Source organism: Mus caroli, unplaced genomic scaffold (genome assembly GCF_978045245.1).
Source record: "Mus caroli unplaced genomic scaffold, Mus_caroli_1 scaffold_4, whole genome shotgun sequence".
NCBI lineage: Eukaryota > Metazoa > Chordata > Mammalia > Rodentia > Muridae > Mus > Mus caroli.
Genome location: NW_028227259.1, coordinates 13993402 through 14004665, shown reverse-complemented (window position 1 = coordinate 14004665; position 11264 = coordinate 13993402). Strand labels below are relative to the sequence as shown.

Genomic DNA, 11264 nt, shown 5'->3' with positions numbered 1-11264 from the left:
CCTTGAAGATATGGGCACAGGGGAAAAATTCCTGAATAGAACAGTAATGGCTTGTGCTGTAAGATCGAGAATTGACAAGTGGGACCTCATGAAACTACAAAGCTTCTGCAAGGCTAAAGACACCATCAATAAGACAAAAAAACCACCAACAGATTGGGAAAGGATCTTCACCTATCCTAAATCAGATAAGGGACTAATATCCAATATATATAAAGAACTCAAGAAGGTGGACTCCAGAAAGTCAAATAACCCCAGTAAAAAATGGGGCTCAGAACTGAACAAAGAATTCTCACCTGAGGAATACCGAATGGCAGAGAAGCACCTGAAAAAATGTTCAACATCCTTAATCATCAGGGAAATGCAAATCAAAACAACCCTGAGATTCCACCTCACACCAGTCAGAATGGCTAAGATCAAAAATTCAGGTGACAGCAGATGCTGGCGAGGATGTGGAGAAAGTGGAACACTCCTCCATTGTTGGTGGGACTGCAAGCTTGTACAACCACTCTGGAAATCAGTCTGGCGGTTCCTCAGAAAATTGGACATAGTACTACCGGAGGATCCAGCAATACCTCTCCTGGGCATATATCCAGAAGATGTCCCAACCGGTAAAAAGGACACATGCTCCACTATGTTCATAGCAGCCCTATTTATAATAGCCAGAAGCTGGAAAGAACCCAGATGTCCCTCAACAGAGGAATGGATACAGAAATTATGGTACATTTACACAATGGAGTACTACTCAGCTATTAAAAAGAATGAATTTATGAAATTCCTAGCCAAATGGATGGACCTGGAGGGCATCATCTTGAGTGAAGTAACACAATCACAAAAGAACTCACACAATATGTATTCATTGATAAGTGGATATTAGCCCAAAACTTAGGATACCCAAGATATAAGATACAATTTGCTAAACGCATGAAACTCAAGAAGAATGAAGACCAAAGTGTGGACACTGTGCACCTTCTTAGAATTGGGAACAAAACACCCAGGGAAGGAGTTACAGAGACAAAGTTCGTAGCTGTGATGAAAGGATGGACCATTTAGAGACTGCTGTATCCAGGGATCCGTCCCATAATCAGCTTCTAAACGCTGACACCATTGCATACACTAGTAAGATCTTGCTGAAAGGACCCAAATATAGCTGTCTCTTGTGAGACGATGCCGGGGCCTAGCAAACACAGGAGTGGATGTTCACAGTCAGCTATTGGATGTATCACAGGGCTCCCAATGGAGAAGCTAGAGAAAGTACCCAAGGAGCTAAAGGGATCTGCAACCCTATTGTTGGAACAACATGATGTACTAACCAGAACCCTGGAGCTCTTGTCTCTAGCTGCATATGTATCGAAAGATGGCCTAGTCGGCCATCAATGGAAAGAGAGGCCCATTGGACTTGCAAACTTTATATGCCCCAATATAGGGGAATGCCAGGGCCAAAAGAATGGGAATGGGTGGGTAGGGAAGTGGGGGGCGCTATGGGGGACTTTTGGGATAGTATTGGAAATGTAATTGAGGAAAATATGTAATAAAAATATTAAAAAAAAAAAAAAAGAAATAGCAACCAATATGATTACCACCAATGAAATGCTCACAAAAACTTGAACAAAGTCATGTTTTATAGAAATACCGAATTGTTTTTAACTGCAAAATTTGTTCCATGACTCTCAAACAAGAAGTAACATTACGAAAGATGAAGTAGGGATATGGTTTAGCAGTTAAAGCACTTGCCACACAGCCTTAGGAAGTAAAAATAGAGGGTCCTTAGAGCAAGCTCTAATGGAATAAAAGACTCTGTCTCAAAAGGATAAGGGGGAAGAGAAATAAAAAATTCCCACTATCAGCCTTGCACATCTACACAAATAGGCATACAAGTGTGTTGGGGCCCCAAAGCCCCTGGCATCTCAGTCTCTATCTTGTCCCTGGGCCATCATCTATTAACTAACACTCATTTGTTTCCTCTACTATCTTGCTTCTGTTCCCATAGTTCACTCAAGACACTTTACAACAGGAACACTCAGGACATTTTACAGTAGGGGCTCTCGGGAAATTTTATAATAGGGGGTTCTCCCGACATTTTACAATGGGGATATTCCTTTGATGTCAATGTGTTACCAAGTGATGACCGGTAACCAGTTTGGCCTGTGCACCTGATCAAATACTATTAGTGGTTTTCAGCTTTATAAACCGTCCATTTCCCTAGAGTAAACTGAGAATTGAACAGAATTTTTGTCTTGCCTCCTTCCTTTGAGTCTCTTGATCCCAAATTTGTCGTTGTTGATCCCTTCCCTCAAGAACCCTGTTGTTTAAGTCCTGCAGGTTGGAGCACAAGTGTACATGCACACACATGCGTGTGAGGCCATACACTTGTGTGTGCATTCCACATGCTTGTACACATTAAGAGAAGAAAATAATTTTTCAATGAAAAATAAATTAAAAATTGAATATCATATTGAATATCAAATTGAATATCAAATTGAAACCCATAACATTAAACAGACAAATATACTGAGTGGGCAGTATTGATATATTTAAGTGCACACACATGTGCATGTACGTGTGTGTGTGTGTGTGTGTGTGTGTGTGTGTGTAAATATGCAAGCTAGTACTGGGGGATCCCGGATGACGACATAAAGCATCTGATCTCCTGGTGCTGGAATAGAGTTGGTTGCAGCTGCCTGACTTGGGTACTAGGAACTGAACGCTGATCCTCTTCAAGAACAGCACATGATCCTCAACGCTGAGCCTTCTCTTAAACTACAGAAGGTTTTCTTCTTATAGAATTGTGTTAGTTACCTTTCCATCACGGTGACAAAGTTCTGGAATGAGATTTAAACAGGAGGAAGCTTTATATTCATAGTAGTTTACAGTGTTTTGTTTGATTTTTCTAAGATCAGCTGGATCTACTGCTTCAAGCCTGAAGCAATGGGAAGCAGAATGTTCCAGTGAATGGAGTGGGTGTTACAAAGTTATGCTCACTGACAGATTTCCTACAACAAGATCTTGCATTCCAATAGCAATCTAGATGTAAAACCATCAGTCCTGTAACCTGTCTGTGTGTTAACCCTTGCATAGCCCAGTGGCTTCTCAAGCCTGAAATGTAGGGGAGAATACTTCATATCCCAAGCATAACAGGAGTAGAGTTATACTGTGCTGTTTTGTGGTTTGGTTTGGGCTTATGATAATTTCTTACTATAAAGACCATGGTAGTTTCAAATACAGGATCCTTCCAACTCAGACTCCCAAGTGCTAAGATTACAGGCATGGGCTCACACATGCTTTGGTTATCCCTTATAGTCTGTTAATTTAATAAGCCTGAACTTTCTTACATACTGTTATATGAAATGCTTTGCTTGAATACATATGCATTAGTCAGTTATTCTCAGCACATTCACACTACAAAAAATATGAAAGTAGAATATAAACAAACAGATATCGATTTCTGCTAATCTTGCTTTGGCTTTAGTATGTCCCCCGAAGAGTGTATATTGATATTTCAATCCTCAGTACATCAGTGTTAGAAGGTAGGCCTTTAGGAAAGTAATTAGGCTGGTAGTTCTTGCCCTCACAGATGCATTAGTGCTTCTGTGAGGGTTTCTTACCTCGTCTGAGTTCTTCATGGGAGATCAAAATCAGTCTCCCTTCGTCCACCTCTGCTTCTCTCTGAACCTCTGTCTCTGTCTTGCCATCCCCTGTGCGCTCTCTCTCTCTCTCTCTCTTTCTCTCTCTCTCTCTCTCTCCCCTCTCTCCTCCAGTTCTGTTCTGTCTGTCTCTCATTCTTCTTCATATCCCAAGCATAACAGGAATGGAATTATACTGTGTAGTTTTATGGTTTTGTTTGGATTTATGATAATTTCTTCCTATAAAGACCAGGGTAGTTTCAAATACAGGGTCAGTCCAACTCAGACTCCTAAGTGCTAAGATTACATACAGGCATGGGCTCATACATGCTTTGTATTTCTTCTATATCTCATATTTCTTGGTCTTTTAAAGCATAACCCAATTGATTTCTGTTCTCTATACAATTAATTTTGTGTATTTCCCTCAGAAGAAAATCTGCAAATGTAATAAGCCAGAATACAGATTAATAGTCTCATTTCAAAGTTATTTCTCGGGAAGCTGGAGTTTTGACATGTCAACTAAATATTAAAAAGCAACCTGTGGATAATAAATTGCATTTTATTTAGCATTTCGAATGAAGAAATATAATGGAAATCTGCCCTACTCACTTAGAAATTGGTATTAGTAGCTTTGTATAGCCCCTAAAAACAAGTGATGTCCACTGGTATGAGGAGGGCTCTCAGTGGGATACTGACCAAAGGCTTGCATTTTCTTGGCATAGTATGCTGTAAAAAAAATTTTTTTTAAATATAGACTAAAAAGGGTGCCCATAAAAAAATACAAACATCTCATGATCTTATATGGCTGTCTTTGTGTTTTAAATTTTTCACATAAAACTGGGTCATTGTAAAAAGTAAACAATTTTTCATGTGAAATATATAGCAACAAATTTTGAAGTTTATAAACATTTTTATAGTAAATGAACTCCTGAGTATGTTTAACCTTTTTGATATTAGCCCTATTTTCCTTATTATTTGACTTTGTATTATTACATCACAATGTGTTGAGTCTCATCACGGCCATAGGAAGGACAGCAACACAAAGGCAATTGAATAACAAGATGGCAATATGCACATACCCATATAAATGACTCATTCACTTAGTAATATAGTCCTTTTAGCAAGTAATGCAAGCTTATGTGATTAATTATTAATTGACAAATAAAAAATAAGAAAAATAAACATCCTTATTCTGCTTTTATTATATATTGATTATGTGGTATGCCCTTATTTTGAATATTCATGTTGTCATTTTATATGTTAGTATTAATTTAACTACTCTTGATAATTTTCAAGCAAGGCAAAGTAGGTTATTTTTGAGTAATGACATTAGAACTTCTTGTCTCACTGTTACATAATTTATTATCCAATCATTTCTCTCAATATCTTAAAATACACTCAAGATTTGGAGGTAGAATTTGCTTTCTTGAATACTGAAATGTTTAACTTCCAAATAATTAAAAGCATTTAAATGGGTAATATTTCTTATATGGCATACTCAAATTGTGGACAATGTTAAGGTAAAATTTCGGTATTTACCTGCATTTTGGGCTGTAAGAGAAAGTTTTGTAGATACAGTAAACATAACATAATGGAGTGAATTTACCACATGTACCTGCAGTAATGGGTTCATGAATAATCAGTCAATGGTTCTACTTTAAATGTAAAAGGCTCAGAACTTGTAGATAGTATAATACCAGTAGATACAACGCACATCAATCTTTTGATCTACTAAAGCGACTGCCACTGCATCATGTTAGATGAGGACAGAGTAAGTGCAGATGAGCAGAGACGGAGGGCATGTTGTGGACTGCCTGAACACTGCCAGTCATCAATAAATGAGAACAACTCCCCGTCGAGGTCTCAGCTGCCTGGGAAGAACCAGCACCGTGATGACAGCGGAGGAAGGGCTGTGCCCTGTTTTTAATCATTAGATTTTAAATATATCTGTCCTGCTGTTAACTTTAAATGTACACGATTTACTGCATAATTGGCAATGGTGATATTTTATATGATGTTATTCACAGAAATGATTGTACTCTATGTGATATATACTAACTTTTGGCATTTGGGTGTCAGACTGATGATAGCTTCATAAACCAAATTGAAATGTTATTCTTCTTTGTCTAGATCCTGAAATAGTTTATAAGGTGAACATCATATATTCTTATAGGTGAAAGCGTAGACTCTTCTTTCAGAATCATTTGGAGGATGTGTTTGGAGTATGTATATGTGTGCATATATATGATGAATTTATAGAAGAAGATATTGTAATGAGCAGTTTAAAACCTAGCTTACCAAATGACATCACCTTCAAATTCTTGACTGTTGAAGTCTAGTAAGGAAGAGATTCCCTTCTATATAAACTATAAAAATTAAAAAAGGAATTAGCACTAAAAAAATGTTTCAGATTTGTGCCCACACACCATCCAAATACTAGTTTTGTAAATGCCTTTTCTACTGAATGGGGCTATTTGCAATCAGTGATCACACTTGGCTTTTGTTTTTAAATACTCCAGCTAAGATGGCTTCTTTCCTCATTGGTTTTTGGCAGATTGATGAAGCTAAAGTTTTACTGTATGTAGACAGCCTCTTCCCAGTTTCATTTTGCCTGTTGCATGTTTGATAGAAACAGGACAATAATATCTGTGGATTCTTTGCATTGCCTCAGGTAAGATGTGATTAAAACAATGTCTTGTAAGATTATTCATTGCAATTTATTTTCACATATATGTATGTATATGCTGGTAAGTTTCTCTTTTCTTTTTGAGATATTTCTCTTATGTGTATAAGTGTGTGCCTGAATGTATGTCTGTACATCATGAGAGTGCTGTCTTAAAGCAAAACCAAATTAAAAAAAGTCGTACTCTTTCTCACCTTGAATCTGATCTTATAGCAAATCCCATCAGTGATCCAGAGCATAAATTTCTCCCATCACCTCTGCCTTAGTTATGGTTTCCACTGCTCTGAAGAGACATCATGACCAAGGCAACTATAATAAGACCATTTAATTGGGGCTGGCTTACAAGTTCAGAGGTTCAGTTCATTTTCATCAAGGCAGGAGCATGACAGCATCCAGGCAGGCATGGTGCAGGAAGAACTGAGAGTTCAATATCTTCATCCGAAGGCCTCTAGGAGAAGAATGGCTTAGAAAGGCGGTCTCATTGCTCACCCCTACAGTGACACACTTCCTCCAACAAGGCAATCCCTCCTAATAGTGCCACTCCCTGGGCCAAGCATATTCAAACCACCACAATCTCCACTACCAACCTTCCATTTCCTTCTTGTTCCTCTTCCTCGTCCACTTTTATGTGTGTCATGCAATCTTCTCTACCAGCAAACTCAGGTTCAGAATGGGGCCTAGAGTGATAAAATGCACAGCCATGAGTATTCTCAGGCTGCAGAAGAGGCTTGCCTCTAATGTCCTCCACTGTGGGAAAAAGAAGGTCTGGTTGGACCCCAATGAGACCAAAGAAATTGACAATGTCAATTCCTGTCAGCAGATCAGGAAGCTGACCAAAGATGGGCTGATCATACAGGAGTCTTCTCAGGAGATATTGGGAATCTAAGAAGATTGACCACCATATGTATCACAGCCTGTACCTGAAGGTCAAAGGGAAGGTATTCAAAACAAGCAGATTCTCATGCAGCATATCCACAAACTGAAGGCAGACAAGACCTGCAAGAAGCTACAGGCTGACTGTGTTGAGGTTAGCAGGTCTAAGACCAAAGAAGCACAAAAGCACAGGGAGGAGCGCCTCTAGGCCAAGAACGAAAAGCCTGTCCAAGGAGGAAGAGATCGAGAAATAAAGTTTAACCTCGAGTCTGTTCATAGTGGCCTGGCTGTGGCCTCACATGGATCAGTTATTAAAATAAAACAAGCCTTTGTCCAAGCTCTTCTTTTAAAAAAAGAGAGATTCTTGTTTTATCTCTGATCAGTAGCTCAAAGGGGTGTTCCCCATGCCTGGCTCTGTGGTTTTTGTTAGATAGAGCATGGTTCTTAGAGGTGGAGCACACCATCACCTTAAGTGAAGTAACTGTTGAAAAGAAAGAAAGAAAAGAAAAGAATGTACACACATAAGTGTATGAACACATACATATACATTGTATATTTTAAGTAAGCTTGTAAAATGATGTGTCCCTGTGTCTTCTTAAAGCCCCTTAGTGTTATTTAACTCTACTTCACCCTCCCTCTCTAGTACCAATCTCCATTATCCATTTCAAAGCAACTGTATTCTACTATGCCCTCTCTTTAGCGCCCCCTTCCCATGGTTTCTTTCTATTTTCCTGACTTTGTTGTTGTTACTTCAGGTTATATAATCACATCTAAAGATTCAAAGCTAAGATCCACAAATAAAAGGGAACATGTGTCATTTGTGTTTCTGGACTGAGATTACCTCACTTAGGATAGTATATTCCAGTTCTATCCACTCACCTGAAAATTACATCATTTCAATTTTCTTTAGTATTCCATTGTGAATAGGTGTGGTGATAATTTGAAAGAAAATGACCCTGATAGGCTCACAAGGAGTGGAACTATTAGGAAGTGTGACCTCGTTGGAGAAGGTGTGGCCTTGTTGGAGGAAATGCATCACTTAGGGGGAGCTTTGAAAAGCTCAAGCCAGGTCTAGTGGCTTACTGTCTCTTCCTGCGGCCTACAGATCCAGATGTAGAACTCTTAAGCTACCTCTCCAACACTGTGTTTGCCTGAATTCAACCATTCCTTCTGTGATGATAATAAACTAAGCCTCTGAGTTGTAAGCCAACCACATTTAAGTGTTTTCCTTTGTAAGAGTTGCCCTGGTCATGGTGTCTCTTCACAGCAAGAGAAACCCTAACTAAAGCCAGTACAATATTTCATTTTCTATTCATCACTTGAAGGACCTTTAAGTTGTTTTGATTCCCAGTTATCATGGATAAATTTTCTATACAGTAGAATATCAAATCTTTTTTTGTATATACTCTGCATCTTCAATTGCTAAGGATGTTGTAACAGGTGGGGGTCATTACAAAGGTTACCACCTTGTCAAAATGCAAAGAATAAGTGATTTAGGGGTATCCAACTCCAGCTGATATATCTGCAATGCCTCCCTTACACCTAAAACTCAGGGAAATAGTCTATGGGGGTAGAAAGATAATAGAAGCCATAAGCCCATAATGTCTGCTACTAGACAGTATCTCTTAAACAGAACAGGAGAAATGCACCCATGAAATTGCAACTATTTGGTTACCTGAACTAGACTGGCATAATGATAACTACCAGTTGATATACCAACACTAGCCCAGACATTCCCAAAGGCTTTACCCTATATAAAGAGCTACAGGTGGCCAATGACTACTGAGCAGGCTAAATAAGTTTCTCTACAAATGAGCTACCGCATAGGTTTTCCAATTCCAAGTGGTCAGTCCTGGGTATATATATATATATATATATATATATATGCAATGATAAATGCAGTCAATGATTATACGTTGTAGAAATTAATTCCAACCCGGGGTTTCTACCATGCCTTTGACCCTTTAGTTTTGAGATAAAAGACACACACATCCTTTATATTTATAATAAGCCTTAAACAGCATAAGAGCTGGGTGAATTCCTACCCTCCATGTTGTTAGAATCTACACTCCTATCAATAATCCTGAGTTATTTCTTACTACTTACTATGTTTCATCTAGACTGTTTTTAACTCCAATGGGCCAGCCCTCAGGTGTGGGAAGCCACATACGCCATTACAAGATGGCGCTGGCTACCACTGGCCACTGTCTGTAAGTTCCGGTAAACAACCAATGTGCGCATGTGCATAAGGGTTTCGTGCCAAGTCACAGCCTTTCCCGGGGAATGGAAATGAGGTACTGAAAGCACAACCAATCTGGTATAGACACGCCACTCCTAGGCCTATATAAGCAGCGCCAGTTCAGGGACTCGAGGTCTTTCGCCTTCGCTATCAAGCTCTCCGAATAAACGTGTGCAGAAGAATCCTTTTGTGGCATCTGTCTTCCTTGCTGGCGAGTCGGGCGTCCACACTCACGACCATGTTTTTATGGCTCCTCATGCACCTTCTGCTTCTCATGGCTCTCCTTCAAATCCTATCTCCAGAAACCTACACTCCACCTATGTCTCTCCTGTTCAGCGATTGGCTGTTACCTAATACCTGCAGAGATTCCCCTTAGAGAAGGTATAGGCATATATCTTTTTTTTGCATCTTTAATACTAATAATTCCATGTTCTTCAATTTTCATTGTGTTTACTAATTTTGTTTCTGAAGCCCTAATGTTTAAACTCTAATTTAGACTTACAACTTCATATTTAAATCGTACAAGTTATCTAAATATTTAATTTAACGTTAACTTTGAAACAGAGACTTCCATTAAGTTTCTGAAATGAAAGTTTTGATGTGATACTTTATGTTGTCATGGTGAAATGGTTTTCTCTTTTGATCATACCAAATATCTGGTTTATAAGCAAAATTATCTCTGTTCTGGACAGGTCAGTGTCTACATCTGCTGTACAGGGGTCCCACGAAGACTTCTCTTTGTTTGTCTTTTGGCTCAAATTTATCCCTTTTCTAGAGGTAATGCTTCAGTAAATCCTTCCCTTTAATAAAGCACATCCTCAGATCAGCCTTCATTCTCTTATGCATACAAGCTGCTGAGAGGGGTTTTCTTGTTTGTGTGCATATGATTGCAGGACTGACCACTTGGCAGTTTGTGTTGGGTAACTTGTTTGAATCTCATCCCTGGCAGAGGTTAATGCTTCCTTTCTCAGGCAGGTGTCAGTTGCCTGAAGGTCTTTGTCTAGAGTTGAGACTCCATGAGCATCTCATCAGGATAATCCCCAAAGATGGGGAAGAAAGTTTGTAAGAGACAGAGTATCAGTATGTCTGCTGTGAAGCATTCTTTTACAGAAATAGATGCACAAACAAGACCTAAACAAAGTCTATGCCAATGGGTCTTTCTTGAATGGTCCACATCTTCCCTTAGTCAGTACTTGTTTGTCCCTCTTGTAAGGTTTGTTGTTTTATTTTTCTTTGATAATCCTTCCTCCCAGAATGTTTTATGTATTTCTATGCTTTAATCTTGGTTTAAACTTTATAATCAGTCAAATACCTCTCAACCATTTTTCTCTTAGATTTTTCTTGCTCAAAATGTAATTTTTTTTCTACCAAACTTCATATATGTGATATGATTATACATTTTCTTTCCAATAGCTTTTTTTGTCTTTTTCTAATTGCTACTTTTACCTAACATGTAATTATTTCTATGGTGGAAATATCGTAGTGAATGTCTAAAGAGAGTACACTATTTACTTTAGTGTTATTTTGTTTTTTTGGAAATCTCCTTGTTTCCCAGTTGGGACAAACTTTTAATTTTTTATATTGGCTTCTTATTTTCATATATCTTGAATGTCACTTATAAAGATAAAGTGAATAAAACTTTGGTTATTAGTTTATAAATAAGAGTAAAGAGTTCTTTCTTTTCTCCGAATAAAAATTTGGCTGACTCTAAGGGTAATGAGTCAGACAACCAGCTTTCAGTTGGAATACACTTAAAACTCCAAAATTAGAAAGGATTTACATTGAGGTGCCAAAAGCTGAATTAGCTGCTTTTTATCTTTTCAGAGAATTCTATTGAGTTATTTAGAGC

At 38.4% G+C, this 11264-nt stretch overlaps 1 long non-coding RNA gene across 2 annotated transcripts; it reads right to left on the bottom strand.

Moving 5' to 3' along the window:
• Positions 1 to 2520: 2520 nt before the first annotated feature.
• Positions 2521 to 9361, bottom strand: LOC110295520 (uncharacterized). 2 transcript variants are annotated; one of them, XR_015046816.1, is made up of 4 exons: positions 9283 to 9361; positions 6891 to 6980; positions 6647 to 6751; positions 2521 to 2819 (listed from the first exon to the last, which is right to left on the bottom strand). It is a non-coding gene; the product is annotated as an uncharacterized LOC110295520 (long non-coding RNA). The 2 variants fall into 2 exon arrangements; XR_002378091.2 differs by lacking the exon at positions 2521 to 2819 and having other exon boundaries at positions 6632 to 6751.
• Between the last annotated feature and the right edge of the window lie 1903 nt (positions 9362 to 11264).